We start from the raw sequence: 15,170 nt of genomic DNA, 5'->3' as shown, positions 1-15,170 counted from the left end.
GAGAAGATGTGTTAGTCCGGGTCCTCTGAGATTAGATGTGCAAAAATTTGCTGGGGAAATCATCTGCAAAAGAAAGTGGGAAAGGTGCCAGGAGAGGCTGGGATGTAGGTCTCACCCTGATTAAAGGAGAGAAGGAAGGAAGTTTTGGAGAAAAACATCTGGGACTACAGTGAGATTTTAGGGAAAATGCAGCAGGATGTCAAGGAGTTCTCAAGCCAAAGTTAACCATCAGAAGGGCCCCATGTCTCCCAGGAACAAGCCTGCCTTGGTATCCCCGCCATGTTCAGTCTTTGGCTGGGGACAGCCTATAGGAGGCATGGCCTCAGGCCAGCGTGCAAAGGATTTCAGAGCCCAGCAAAGGGGCTGCTGATCAGTTACATTCCCAGCCTCCAGAAACCTGAGCGGTGAACTCTCACAGCCACCACAGAAAGGCTGCCTCAAACTAACATCCATTTTTAATCATTATCTGGAAGATATGAATGTCTTATTCCCATTGTAGGGGGATCAATAAATGATTTTAAAAGCAAATGATGAATTCTTTGGTCCCTTTTTTTCTTCCATGATTGGTGAGTGTCACCCTGTTTTCCCATTTATCCTTGGACAGTTCAGCTCTTTTCTAGCCTTTGTCTTCCTCATTGTGTTACTACCCAAAAATGCTATTTCTTTTTCTATTTTTCTTGGGGGCTGGGGCCCTCTGATATTTGTTTTCTTTCCAGGTGTATGTATGATCGCAGATTTGATCCCAGAATGATAGAAACCCCAAATTGTAAGACTTTAAACCTTACAATTTAGTCCCTACTGTGGGCATCCAAAGCACCCAGCTCTTCCTCCCCCATAACAATCCTCACTATAATTTCTTGCAAACATCTCACCTAATAAACTGCAAACTCCATCAGGGTAGGAGCTATGACTAACATACTGTATCTCCAGCTCTTTACTATGGTGCTTAGCTCAACAAATAGTTCTTGAATTAACCAATCCCCCAATCTAGTCTAAACCCATTTGATGATTGATTAATTGGTTTATTTTTACTCAATGACAATCTAATGATATTTCAACATTTCCAGATGATCAATTTCACTTAACAATGTGCTTGATTGCAATTGATCCCCATTGCAAGCAAGCTCAACTCTCTCTGTACTTTCTGGGCGAGGACTACGGGAGTACCTGAGACAGTGTGATCTCTGACATTCCTCATCCTACCACTGCCATCATCAACCCCCCGCCACGACCACCACAAGGTTGCCTTTGGACTTAGTAGAGGAAGCATCTTCTACGCCATGGAGGGCCTTTAGAGGTTTGCACATGGAAGGCTTCTGAGGAGTGTGGCATGATCAGAGTTGAGATTCAGTAGGCTACATCCAAAGTCAGAGAGCAGGATGGATCACAGAGGAAGCAAATGGAAATCTAGAAGCAAGAGACCATGACATCAAACAGGTGAGAAACAACGTAAGGTGAGCGTCTTACGTTCACCTAAGTCACAAAATAATTTAGATCAGTAATTTAAACGTCCTGTCCTATGTAATAATGAAACCACTAAACCTGATTTAAAATGAAAGATTTTCCACTCTGCCCACTCCAAACTATCACAGGTAGGAAGCCTGCCACCCGAGCAGAGGGACATGGTAGACCTCTTCTTTTTCCTCAACTGTGCTTCTACCCCCTTCCCATTTGCTACCCACCCTTCTGACTCCTCCAGGGATGAAACGCAAATTGGGGTAAAAGGAGCCAGAGAGTTCTCTTTTGACTAGTACATGGAGATCTAGCATTGCTGTGCTCTGAACTTAGCAGATGTTTAAAGCTGACTTCTTCCCTTTTGCTTTTGGGTTCTCTGGGGCCCCCGTTCTCTCTCAGCTGCTGTCCTCTTGACAAGGGCAAACATATCTCTGCTTAAGGGAGTCACTTGCCCTTCTTCAGTCCCAAGGCATTGGGTGACACCTGTAGTTTCTCTCTGCTGAGGTCCGGTGCCCAGGTGACCCTCCTGGACAGGACCTCACACTGGCTTTCTCTCTCACACATTCTCAGGAAACCCTCTTGGATTCTTTTTTTTTTTTTTTTTAACATCTTTATTGGAGTATAATTGCTTTATAATGGTGTGTTAGTTTCTGCTTTATAACAAAGTGAATCAGTTATACATATACATATGTCTCCATATCTCTTCCCTCTTGCATCTCCCTCCCTCCCACCCTCCCTATCCCACCCCTCTAGGTGGCCACAAAGCACCGAGCTGATCTCCCTGTGCTATGCGGCTGCTTCCCACTAGCTATCTATTTTACGTTTGGTAGTGTATATATGTCCATGACACTCTCTCACTTTGTCCGAGAACTTTGTCCCAGCTTACCCTTCCCCGTCCCCGTATCCTCAAGTCCATTCTCTAGTAGGTCTGCATCTTTATTCCCATCTTGCCCCTAGGTTCTTCATGACCAATTTTTTTTTTTTTGGATTCCATATATATGTGTTAGCATACGGTATTTGTTTTTCTCTTTCTCACTTCACTCTGTATGACAGTCTCTAGGTCCATCCACCTCACTACAAATAACTCAGTTTCGTTCCTTTTTATGGCTGACTAATTCCATTGTATATATGTGCCACATCTTCTTTATCCATTCATCTGTCGATGGACACTTAGGTTGCTTCCATGTCCTGGCTATTGTAAATAGAGCTGCAATGAATATTTTGGTACATGACTCTTTTTGAATTATGGTTTTCACAGGGTATATGCCCAGTAGTGGGATTGCTGGGTCGTATGGTAGTTCTATTTTTAGTTTTTTAAGGAACCTCCATACTGTTCTCCATAGTGGCTCTATCAATTTACATTCCCACCAACAGTGCAAGAGGGTTCCCTTTTCTCCACACCTTCTCCAGCATTTATTGTTTGTGGATTTTTTGATGATGGCCACTCTGACAGGTGTGAGGTGATACCTCATTGTAGTTTTGATTTGCATTTCTCTAATGATTAGTGATGTTGAGCATCCTTTCATGTGTTTGCTGGCAATCTGTATATCTTCTTTGGAGAAATGTCTGTTTAGGTCTTCTGCCCATTTTGGGATTGGGTTGTTTGTTTTTTTGATATTGAGCTGCATGAGCTGCTTGTAAATTTTGGAGATTAATCCTTTGTCAGTTGCTTCATTTGCAAATATTTTCTCCCATTCTGAGGGTTGTCTTTTCATCTTGTTTATGGTTTCCTTTGCTGTGCAAAAGCTTTGAAGTTTCATTAGGTCCCATTTGTTTATTTTTGGTTTTATTTCCATTTTTCTAGGAGGTGGGTCAAAAAGGATCTTGCTGTGATTTATGTCATAGAGTGTTCTGCCTGTGTTTTCCTCTAAGAGTTTGATGGTGTCTGACCTTACATTTAGGTCTTTAATCCATTTTGAGTTTATTTTTGTGTATGGTGTTAGGGAGTGTTCTAATTTCATTCTTTTACATGTAGCTGTCCAATTTTCCCAGCACCACTTATTGAAGAGGCTGTCTTTTCTCCACTGTATATTTTTGCCTCCTTTATCAAAGATAAGGTGACCATATGTGCATGGGTTTATCTCTGGGCTTTCTATCCTGTTCCATTGAGCTATATTTCTGTTTCTGTGCCAGTACCATACTGTCTTGATTACTGTAGCTTTGTAGTATAGTCTGAAGTCAGGGAGCCTGATTCCTCCAGCTCCATTTTTCTTTCTCAAGATTGCTTTGGCTATTCGGGGTCTTTTGTGTTTGCATACAAATTGTGAAATTTTTTGTTCTAGTTCTCTGAAAAATGCCAATGGTAGTTTGATAGGGATTGCATTGAATCTGTAGATTGCTTTAGGTAGTAGAGTCATTTTCACAATGTTGATTCTTCCAATCCAAGAACATGGTATATCTCTCCATCTATTTGTATCATCTTTAATTTCTTTCATCAGTGTCTTATAGTTTTCTGCATACAGGTCTTTTATCTCCTTAGGTAGGTTTATACCTAGATATTTTATTCTTTTTCTTGCAGTGGTAAATGGGAGTGTTTTCTTAATTTCACTTTCAGATTTTTCATCATTAGTGTATAGGAATGGAAGAGATTTCTGTGCATTAATTTTGTATCCTGCTACTTTACCAAATTCATTGATTAACTCTAGTAGTTTTCTGGTAGCATCTTTAGGATTCTCTATGTATAGCATCACGTCATCTGCAAACAGTGACAGCTTCACTTCTTCTCTTCCAATTTGGATTCCTTTTGTCTCATTTTCTTTTCTGATTGCTGTGGCTAAAACTTCCAAAACTATGTTGAATAATAGTGGTGAGAGTGGGCAACCTTGTCTTGTTCCTGATCTTAGAGGAAATGGTTTCAATTTTTCACCATTGAGGACGATGTTGGCTGTGGGTTTGTCATATATGGCCTTTATTATGTTGAGGAAAGTTCCTTCTATGCCTACTTTCTGGAGGGTTTTTATCATAAATGGGTGTTGAATTTTGTCGAAAGCTTTCTCTGCATCTATTGAGATGATCATACAGTTTTTCTCCTTCAATTTTTTTTTTTTTTTTTAAAGATTGATTGATTGATTGATTGATTGATTGATTGCTATGTTGGGTCTTCGTTTCTGTGCTAGGGCTTTCTATAGTTGCGGCAAGCGGGGGCCGCTCTTCATCGCGGTGCACGGGCCTCTCACTATCGTGGCCTCTCTTGTTGCGGAGCACAGGCTCCAGACGCGCAGGCTCAGTAGTTGTGGCTCACGGGCCTAGTTGCTCCACGGCATGTGGGATCTCCCCAGACCAGGGTGCGAACCCGTGTCCCCTGCACTAGCAGGCAGATTCTCAACCACTGCGCCACCAGGGAAGCCCTCGATTTGTTAATATGGTGTATCACGTTGATTGATTTGTGGATATTGAAAAATCCTTGCATTCCTGGGATAAGCCCCACTTGATCATAGTGTATGATCCTTTTAATGTGCTGTTGGATTCTGTTTGCTAGTGTTTTGTTGAGGATTTTTGCATCTATGTTCATCAGTGATATTGGCCTGTAGTTTTCTTTCTTTGTGACATCTTTGTCTGGTTTTGGTATCAGAGTGATGGTGGCCTCGTAGAATGAGTTTGGGAGTGTTCCTTCCTCGGCTATATTTTGGAAGAGTTTGAGAAGGATAGGTGTTAGCTCTTCTCTAAATGTTTGATAGAATTCGCCTGTGAAGCCATCTGGTCCTGGGCTTTTGTTTGTTGGAAGATTTTTAATCACAGTTTCAATTTCAGTGCTTGTGATTGGTCTGTTCATATTTTCTATTTCTTCCTGGTTCAGTCTCGGAAGGTTGTGCATTTCTAAGAATTTGTCCATTTCTTCCAGGTTGTCCATTTTATTGGATATAGTTGCTTGTAGTAATCTCTGATGATCCTTTCTCTTGGATTCTTTATCCCAGTAGAAGGGAGCACAGAGCTTCCAAATGCAGCCACTTCTACTAGGCTGCCACACGCTGCCTCAGTCAGTCTCTCGACCTTTAGGTCTCTTAGGTGTAAATCAAACGCCAGTTAACTGTATCTCTCAAACTAGAGGGGACGAGTCTCCAAGTGACCCAATAAGCTCTTTCTCAAGACTCGAGGTAAGAGGCAGGTATCCCACAATTCTCCCTTTCTCTTGGGGCTCACAGCACAGCCCCATCCCTTCCCAAAGCTCCTTTCACCCAAATCTTCCTCTCCCTGTGGTCCTTCTCATTTGGTTTATGGTTAAGAGTCAGATCCCCCCTTCTCTAGGGAAGGAAGGTAGAACTCGCAGCATGGCTTCCTCTGAAGTAATTCTTCCCACAAGCCCTCTCCAAATCTCTGATTCCTTTCCATTTTATACCCTCAGTGTAGGTGAGGAGTTCAAGAATTATCAGCCATCACCCTTGAAAACTTTTCACATGGTTCAGCTCTGAGTTTCCCAATACAGTAGTCACTGGCCACAGCACTTGAAATGTGCCCTGTTGGAATTGAGATGGCTTGTAAGTATAAACTATACAATGGATTTTGAAGACTAAGTACAAAAAAAGAAGGTAAAATATCTCCTTAATGATTTTTTAAATGATTAAGTGTTGAAATTACAGTATTTTGGAAATAGTGGGTTAAAGGAAATATATTATTAGAATTAATTTTGCCTGTTTCCTTTTACTTTTTTCAAATAGCTACTAGAAAAATTTAAATACATGGTGCTCTTAAGAAATGACACCAAAAACATGATCCATAAAAGAAAAAACTGATAAACTGGACTTCATAAAAATTTAAAATTGTGCTCTGCCAAATACACTCACAAGAGAATTAACAGGCAAGCTACAGAGTGGTAAGAAATATTTTCAAACCACGTATCTGACATAGGATTTGTAATCCAGTAAATACAAAGAATTCTCAAAATGTAAGAAACTGGCAAAGGAACTTGAATAGACACTTCACCAAAAAGGGTATAACAGGGTCAAATAAGCACAGGAGAAGATGTTCAACATCACTAGTTATTAAGGAAATGCAAATTAAAACCACAATAGATACCACTTCACACCCAGCAGAACGGCTAACATAAAAAAATATTGACAATACCAAGTGCTGGTGAGGATGAGAAGCAACTGGAACTCTCATAAATTGTTGCTGGGAATACAAAATGGTACAGCCACTCTGGAAAAAGTTTTGGCAGTTTCTTATAAAAGGACACATACACTTGCCATATATACCCCAGCAATCCTACCCCTAGGTTTGGATGTTTATCCTAGAGAAATGAAAATTTGTGTTTACACAAAAACTTGTGCGCAAATGTTTATAGCAGCTGTTATGGACTGAACGTTTGTGCCCCCTGCCCCAAATATTTTATGTTGAAATCTAACCCCCAATGTGATGGTATCTGGAGGTGGGGCTTTGGGGGGAAATTAGGTCATAAGGGTGGAACCCTCATGAATGGAATTAGTGCCCTTATAGAAGGAACCCCAGAAAGCTCTCTTGCCTTCTTTTCTGCCACGTGAGGATACAATGAGATGTTGACAGTCTGCAACTTGGAAGAGGGCACTCATTGGAACCCAACCATGCTGGCACCCCAATCTTGGACTTCCAGCCTCCTGAACTGTGAGAAATAAATTTCTGTTGTTTATGAATCACCCAGTCTATGACATTTTAGACAGCAGCTTCATCTCTGATAGCCAAAATCTGGAAATTACTCAAATCCCCTTCAGTGGTTGAATGGATAACCAAATTGTGGTACATCCATACATAGAAAACTACTCACAGTAAAAAGGAACAAACTATTGATAAACACAACTTAGATGAATCTTATAGACATTATGCTGAGTGAAAGAAGCCAATCACAAAAGCTTACATACTGTATGATTCCATTTATTTGATGTGCTTAAAAAGACCAACTGTAGGGATGGAAAACAGATGAGTGTTGTCAGAGATTATGGGTTGGGGGAGGGTGTGATGACAAAGGGATAGTCCAGGAAAATATTTGGGGGTGACAGAACTGTTCTTTAATCTGTAATGGTGGGTACATTCTATTCCATGTGTTAAAATCCTTGGAACTGAACACTATAAGAAAAAGAAACAATTTTACTGTTTTAAAATTTAAAAATTTTAAAATTAGATTGGTGGCTTATATTCCTATTGGACAGTGCTGGTCTAACCCCTCATTTAGAATGTTGTATCTGTTTGCCTTGAGCCAGAGCAGAAACTTTCATCCTGACACCCTGCTCCCCTGATGTCTCTGTACTTCCCGCAGTGGCAATATAATTTCTCATATAGTTGTCTATCTCCACCCCTGGACCATAAGCACCGTGTGGGCAAGGATGTGATCTTTGTGCCCAGTTCCTGGAATAGAGTAGATGCTCAGTAATATTTGTTGAATCAATATCAATCAATCAGCAGACTACATGCTTGAGCTTTTGGAGAATTAAGATAAAATATTAAATGTGGTGCTTTTTTAACTCCTCTCCCATCCTCTATCACAGGGTCCCTGGGCTTGGCCCATGATATGTGAGAGCTGAGACTGGAGGTGAGAGTAGGCCTGATCAGCCTTTAGCCAAGAGCCAAGGAATGGGGAATTGATGCCCAAGTCCTAGGCAAGGGCAGCCGGAAACCTCACCAAGGAGGTGGGAGGGAGATAATGGTGTGGGATCTAGATTCACAGGTGAGCCTCAGAGAGGAGACAAGACAGTTCTGTAGATCTGGAAGGCAGGGTCTGGAAGCAAAAGCCTCAGGCTGGGAAGGAGCCTTGTCAGTCCACAGTATCAGCTCACATTCCTAACACCGTGGCTTATTATTCTTTGGAAGGTTGATATTCTCAAAGTAAGTGGGGGAAATATGATGCGTGCTGTCATAGATACAAAGTGACCATGTTTTCAGCCTGGCGCATTTTCCAAGGCAAATGAAAATTGTTATGAAAACAATTTATACCCAGCAGACATGGATGATTGCCCATGATGACCTTTTGCCGGAGAAAATGGGTCTGATAAAGAAAAAATGTGGGCTCATTAGGACAAATCAGAAAAAGCAAATGATTGCTCTTATTTATGGAAACTCCAAGACTGGTGAATCTCTCTGTCCTTTTAAGACATAAAAACAATAAAACACAAAAAGAAATTGTTTATTCAGAGAAAAGCATTGCAATTTGATAAGGAGAGGTAGTTTTGTTTCTTGGATGGTTTGAAAATGAAGGTTTTCTGTAAACTAAATGAAATTTAATTGACTTATTAACTCTGCTATGAATTCTCCTTCCATAAATCTAGCCACGACTAAAACTAGAAGAGAAAAACAGCATTGAGAGTGAGCAAAATTACACTTAACTTTGTATAAACGCTATCCAAGGGATATTTCCATCAGTGCAACATGATAGAATTGGGGGCACAACATGGGTGCTTCCACTAGAAGAATGTGGATGCCCAGAATTGCAGGACAACAGTGGGAGTGGAGACCTCACTCAGGAAAGTTTGAACATCCTCCTACTCCCCTGATAATCAGCCACAGGCATATTGCCCTTTGCAGTTTATAAAGTGCCTTCATATACATTAACTCATCAAATGCTCACAGCAGTTCTTCTCATTCATATACACCCATTCCACAACAGAGGAAACCAAGATTGGACAAAATCGATTTATCAGCTCGTAAAAGCCACCGGCAGGAAGAGAATGTAAGACTCTCCATGCTCTCTCCCAAGTGGTCCCTTGCTCTCACCCTACTTAGGTACCTTTGATGCACCTGAACCAGAATTTACTGATTCATATATCTCTCTGTTGGGACAAAGCAGAGGGAAGGCCAGGAAAGGAAGGATGGGGAAAGAAGAAGCCTTTTCCATACAAATCCAAGCAGAGCTCCGGAAACAGTACTCAGAGAAGAAATATGTATCAGAAAGGATAACCTAATTCCCCCATCAGACAACCCCCAAACTCAGTGTTTAAGCACAAGAAATGTTTATTTCCTGTTCAAGTTGTAGTTCAGTGCAGTCAGTGAGTGGGGCTCTGCTCCATGCAGTCATTCAGGGACTCGAGCTCCTTCCATCCGGTTGCTCCATCACCTCTTAGGAACTAAGCATTCTTCACTGGATCACTGCAAAAGCCAGAAAACCGGACAGAAGGAGAATGTGGAGGGTCTCAGGAGGGGCCGAGCTTGGTAGCAGTCTAATCACTTCAGTCCATGTTCCACCGACCAAAATGAGTCACATGATCCCACCTCCATGCCAGGGAAATGTAAGTCACGGAGGAAGGGGAAAACACAGATGTGGATGGAGCACCAACAGTCTCTGCCACAAATCTTTGTGTCTCTTTGAGTATAAGATATTTTCCCTGGTGCCCATGGAAGATCCTCTCTATGAGCCCCCAGCCAGACCCTCACACCTCTGGGTGATTTCGCCAGTGGGACCACCTGACCACACAAGGCCAGACACAGGACTTTTATTTTTTCAGGTTGAAGAAAGTGGACCTTTCAGGCTTATACAGCAAAATCTCTCCATATATTTTCTTTCAACATAGCTGAGTGAAAGGGCAAACAGAAATTTGAAAGCGATGATTGCTTCCTTTGTGGGGGAGAAGGATACCCACTGAGTTGGGAACATATATGAATTCTGATTTGCAATCATTTCCACTATTTATGAGGTCACTGGACTTACTCCTGCTGAGTCCAATTTACAAAGAGCTTTGGTTGGATCAGGGAAAGGAATATTAGAATCCCATTGACTTGGTGATGGCCAGAGGACGGTGGATACCAAATGCAAGGAATGTATCAATGAACTGCAAGGGAGCAGACCCCTCCACATCAGCTCCCACATGCTGCATCCAGATGGATGGGAAGATAGATCTGTCTAGGGAAACTATCGTTGTTGGGTGCACCAACTTTGCGATTTGACTACACACCCCAAAAACAGACGGGGAATATTCCAAATTATAAAAACTTGTAAAAAAAAAAAGATTCAGCATGCCTAAGATAAGCGAAAGGGTTTTTCTTACACCACATCTCACTCCCAGGGCAGCTGTAGGATGCTGTCTGAGCACTGGTCTCTCTAATTCTGACCCCTCTCTGGTGCTCTATTGCCAAATCCCCAACATTCTCCTAAATATCCCACAGGCATATCTATTTCAGCATGTTCAAATCTGAACTCATCTCTCCATCCTGGCCCAGCCCCCGTGCCTGCTTCTCCACCTCCATCACCATCTCAGTAAACAGTGCCACCCCATACAGCCACCCAAGCCGCTGACCTAAGAGTGAAGGATGCCTCCCACTCCTTCACCCACAGCTCCACTCGATCCTCAAGTTCAGCCAGTTTTACCTCCCAAACGACCCTCAAATCCTTCTCTCATCCATCCTGGAATAGAACAACTGCTTCTCCACTGGATTTTCTGACAGTGAAAATTGCCACTCCACCCCACTGCCACCATAAGAAATCAGCCCCGCTGCAACACTCCCCTGCTTAAACCCTTCCAAGGAATTCCTTCACTTGCTAGTAAGGCTCCTTCTCGGTCTGTCCCTGGAGGCCCTCTCCAGTATGATCTCTGGTCATTCTGCCCGTAGCCCACTCACCCGTGCTTTTGTGATACCAGGTGACTTGCAGTTCTCCTGACTTTCCTCCTGACTCTGATACCTGCTATGTCTCTTCTTCAAATGCTGCCCACCTCCCACCCGTTCTCTATGGAGCTAACACCCACCTGTCCTTAACATGACGACCAACTCATTTGAAAGCTTTTTTAGAACCCCTGTCTAATGTACTCGCTGCTCTTCTGGAGTCTCATCACCCCGGTGCTTACCTCTGTGGTATCACTTGGGATGCTGTGGGGTCATCAGCAACCTTCTTCCTTCCCACCTTCCTCTCCACACCCCATCCTGTGGGATCCTTGAAGTAGGGACACTGTCACTCAATCTCTCTCACTTCCGGAACAAGGTCTAGGGAAGAATAGATGCTCGGTACATGCCTGACTGCTGAATGAGCACGTGAATTAGTAAACAAGTTATGTAGAAAGTGTAAAAAGCCCTATTCAAATGGATTCATCCCCCAAGGGGGTGGAGAAAGGGTGGTAAGAGGCTGAGCTCGGGGCACGGACTGCTCAGACGAATCAAATAATCTGGACAGTTCAGTCACCACGTGCCCAAGAGATGTGCGTTATCAGAGAAATAAAACATATTTGCCCACCCCCAAAACTCAGTCATGCTGCAAGTACACGCTTTGAAAAAGATTCTGTAAAAATACAAAGCAGATGTTCTCACTGATACCATAGTCAAACAGAGTAAACCCAGAGGGGAAAACAAAATCCTTTGTGAAAACTTCTGTTCTTGTCGCAATTGCCTAGTGCCGAGGATCAGACACTTACACAAACCAGCGTGAATCAAAAGGTGGCTTGGGGGGTTTTGATTATTTGTTTGTCGATGTTGTTTCTAATGGTCCCAAAGTAAGGTTGTATAGAGCTGAGAAGCACAGCTCTGGACAGAGACCCCATGGATCCAAAGCCAGTTCAGTCACTTTCCGACAGTGAGACAGAGGCAGGCAGTTCCTTCTCTGAGCCTGTGTCCTCACCCTCAAATGGGGTGAGAATAGAATGGAGCATAAGGTTGTCAGGGAGGTGATCTGAGATCATGTATGTAAAGACCGAGCACAGCCAAGGCTTACGGAAGGTGATGTGAGATGATGTTATGAGAAGGTTTACTCGCCAACACAAATAAATGCCTGCTCACCAATTAATGTTCTAATTTTTATTCAGGAGAATGTTCCAGAACCCTCCTGGAGAAAGGAGGGTGAATGAGGATCCCAGCAGTCGGCATCTCCATTTTGCCTTCTCAACTGATCTACCCCATTTATCTCCCTCCTCAGGCTGACTCCCGCCATTGACAGCCTCTGTTCCCCATCCTCCAGCCTGGCCGGGTCTCCAGCCTGCCGTGACCCTGACCTTCCCAGGGTTCCTAGTGAAGCAGCCCCAGGAAGAGTCAGTCTCCCTGAGCACCAGCACGTCATTCCTGGGAGAAAGACAATGCTTGGAACAGTGGGAGATCAAGTGTACAAACCTGGACCAGCTATGTGTGGGGGGCAGGGAGGAGGGCAGGAGAAAGGGCGGAGAAAGGACAGGGTTACCTCTCATCACCACGAGTTTTAGGAATCCCAGCCTCACCACTTACAAACTGTGTGAGTTGGGCACGCAACTTAATCTCTTTGAGTCTCCAGTGCCTTATTAAGTGAAGTGAAGTGAAGATAATCCTGTATTTTTTAGCATCCTGAAATTGAGATGTGCCTTACAACTGATGTTTGTGTTTAATGTGACAGCGGCCCTGACCCCCTCCCCAATTAATAAATGGATGTTGTGTCTTAGAATCAAGGAATTACGAACGAAGACCTATTACACAAGATTATGCTGCAGATTGCATGAGCCAATGCCGGTAAGGGCTTAGCAAAGTGTGTAGCATATGGGGAGATGCCAATAAAGGGCCGCCATGTTATCACAAACACGGCACTGAGACTCTCTCCCTGTGACCAGGAGCCTTAGTAGAAGCGGCTACTTTTGGAAGGGCATATGTCTGGGAAAGGCATGACTGACAGGTCAGACAGTTCCAACCAGGTAGAAAGCTGGCAGTGTGAGAATTTGCTGAGAAATAACCACAAGTTCAAGAGTGGAGTCTTATTTGAAACAGGGCTTGCTAAGAACAGAGGGGCTGGGCAGTGCAGCGCATGGAACCTGGTCTGAGAGTAGGAGAACTGGGTCCCAGTCCCTTCCCCACCACTGCCTCATTGTGTGACCTTGGGTAAATGCATTGGTTGGGTTCTCCCAGAATTAGAGCCAGCGAAAGGGGCCTGAGTGCAAGTGGTTTGTTTGGAAGGTGAGGGAAACACTGGCAGGGATGTGGGGAAGTGACACAGGGAAGGGAAGGCAAACAATAAAGGGTGCATTATTACACCAGTTACTGCAGTGGGCAATGGAGCTTCATCCCACTAAGGAAACACTGGTGTTCAGGGTAGACATGCAGCCAGCGTTATCCCATCCTCAGGGAGCAAGGAGACTGAGTATTTATGTACCAACTCCGGTCAGTCATTGGTTAAGGACTGCTCCGGAAGATCACTTAACTCCCTGGGCAGTTTTGTGAGGTGCAGAGGTGGGAAAAGTGAGCTTTGACAACCAGGGAAACCCTCAGGCACAGAAATGCGTGTTCTGGCAGATGTGAGTTAACGTAAGTGGGCTGAAATGGTAATGACAAGGGGAAATGGGCAAGGTACTAACAGCAACCGCTGCAGAAAATGTATCTCCGTTAGTCTCAGTTCCCCATCTGTGAAATGGGAATAACACAACCTAACTTGAAATTTTATATTTCTATTCTTTGCTGTAACCCTATGTCTTCAACCTGGGTATATTAATCTAGATACAATCAGGAGAGAAAAAACACATAGTAATTTAAACAGGGAAAGTTTAATATAAGAAATAGTAACTATAGCAAGTGGGAGTACATCAAACTAAAAAGCTTTTGCAAAGCAAAGGAAATCATCAAAAAAATGAAAAGGCAGCCTACTGAATGGGAGAAAATATCTGCAAATCATATATGTCATACGGAATTAGTATCCTGAATATATAAAGAATTCATAAAACTCAATATTAAAAAAAATCTCAGTAAAAAATGGACAGAGGATCTGAATAGACATTTTTCTAAAGAAGACATACAGACAGCCAACAGGTACATGGAAAGATGCTCAACATCACTAGTCATCAGGGAAATGAAAATCAAAACCACAATGACAGGGACTTCCCTGGTGGCGCAGTGGTTAAGAATCCACCTGCCAATGCAAGGGACACAGGTTCAATCCCTGGTCCGGGAAGATCACACATGCCGCGGAGCAACAAAGCTCGTGAGCCACAACTACTGAGTCCGTGTGCCGCAACTACTGAAGCCCAGGCGCTCTAGGGCCCGTGCTCTGCAACGAGAGTCCACAGCAATGAGAAGCCTGCATACCGCGACGAAGAGTAGCCCCCACTCGCCGCAACTAGAGAAAGCCCTCGTGCAACAACCAAGACCCAACACAGCCAAAAAAATAAAAAATAAAATATAATTAAGAGATCAGCGATGCTTGACCACCTGGAATCACACATGCTAGTGACCTAGGCTAGAGCTTTAAAAAAAAAACCACAATGACATATCAGCTCACACCTGTTAGAATGGCTGTTATCAAAAAGACAAGAGGTAACAAGAGTTGGCGAGGATGTGGAGAAAAGGGAGCCCTTCTACGTTGTTGATGGGAATGTAAATTGGTGCAGCCACTGTGGAAAACAGTATGGATGTTCCTCAAAAAATTAAAAATAGAACTGCCAGATGATCCAGCAATCCCACTCCTGGGTATTTATCCAAAGAAAACAAAAACACTAATTCAAAAAGATATACACACCCCCATGCTCACTGCAGCATTATTTACATTAGCCAAGATATAGAAACAAGTGTCTATCAACAGATGAATGATAGAAACAAGTGTCTATCAACAGATGAGTGGAAAAAGATGCGGTATACATATACAATGGAAAATATTGTCGATTCAGCTATAAAAAAGAATGAAATTTTGCAGTTTGTGACAACATGGGTGGACCTTGAGGGCATTATGCTAAGTGAAGTAAGTCAGCCAGAGAAAGACAAATACTGTCTGATCTTAGATGCGGAATCTAAAAAGCAAACAAACAAACCCAAGCACATAAAGAGAACAGAGTGGTGGTTGCCAGAGATGGGAGGCGGAGGGTGGGCAAAATGGGTGAAGAGGTCAA

Source organism: Eubalaena glacialis, chromosome 3, assembly GCF_028564815.1.
Source record: "Eubalaena glacialis isolate mEubGla1 chromosome 3, mEubGla1.1.hap2.+ XY, whole genome shotgun sequence".
Classification (NCBI taxonomy): domain Eukaryota; kingdom Metazoa; phylum Chordata; class Mammalia; order Artiodactyla; family Balaenidae; genus Eubalaena; species Eubalaena glacialis.
Note: the sequence above shows the minus strand (reverse complement) of the source record.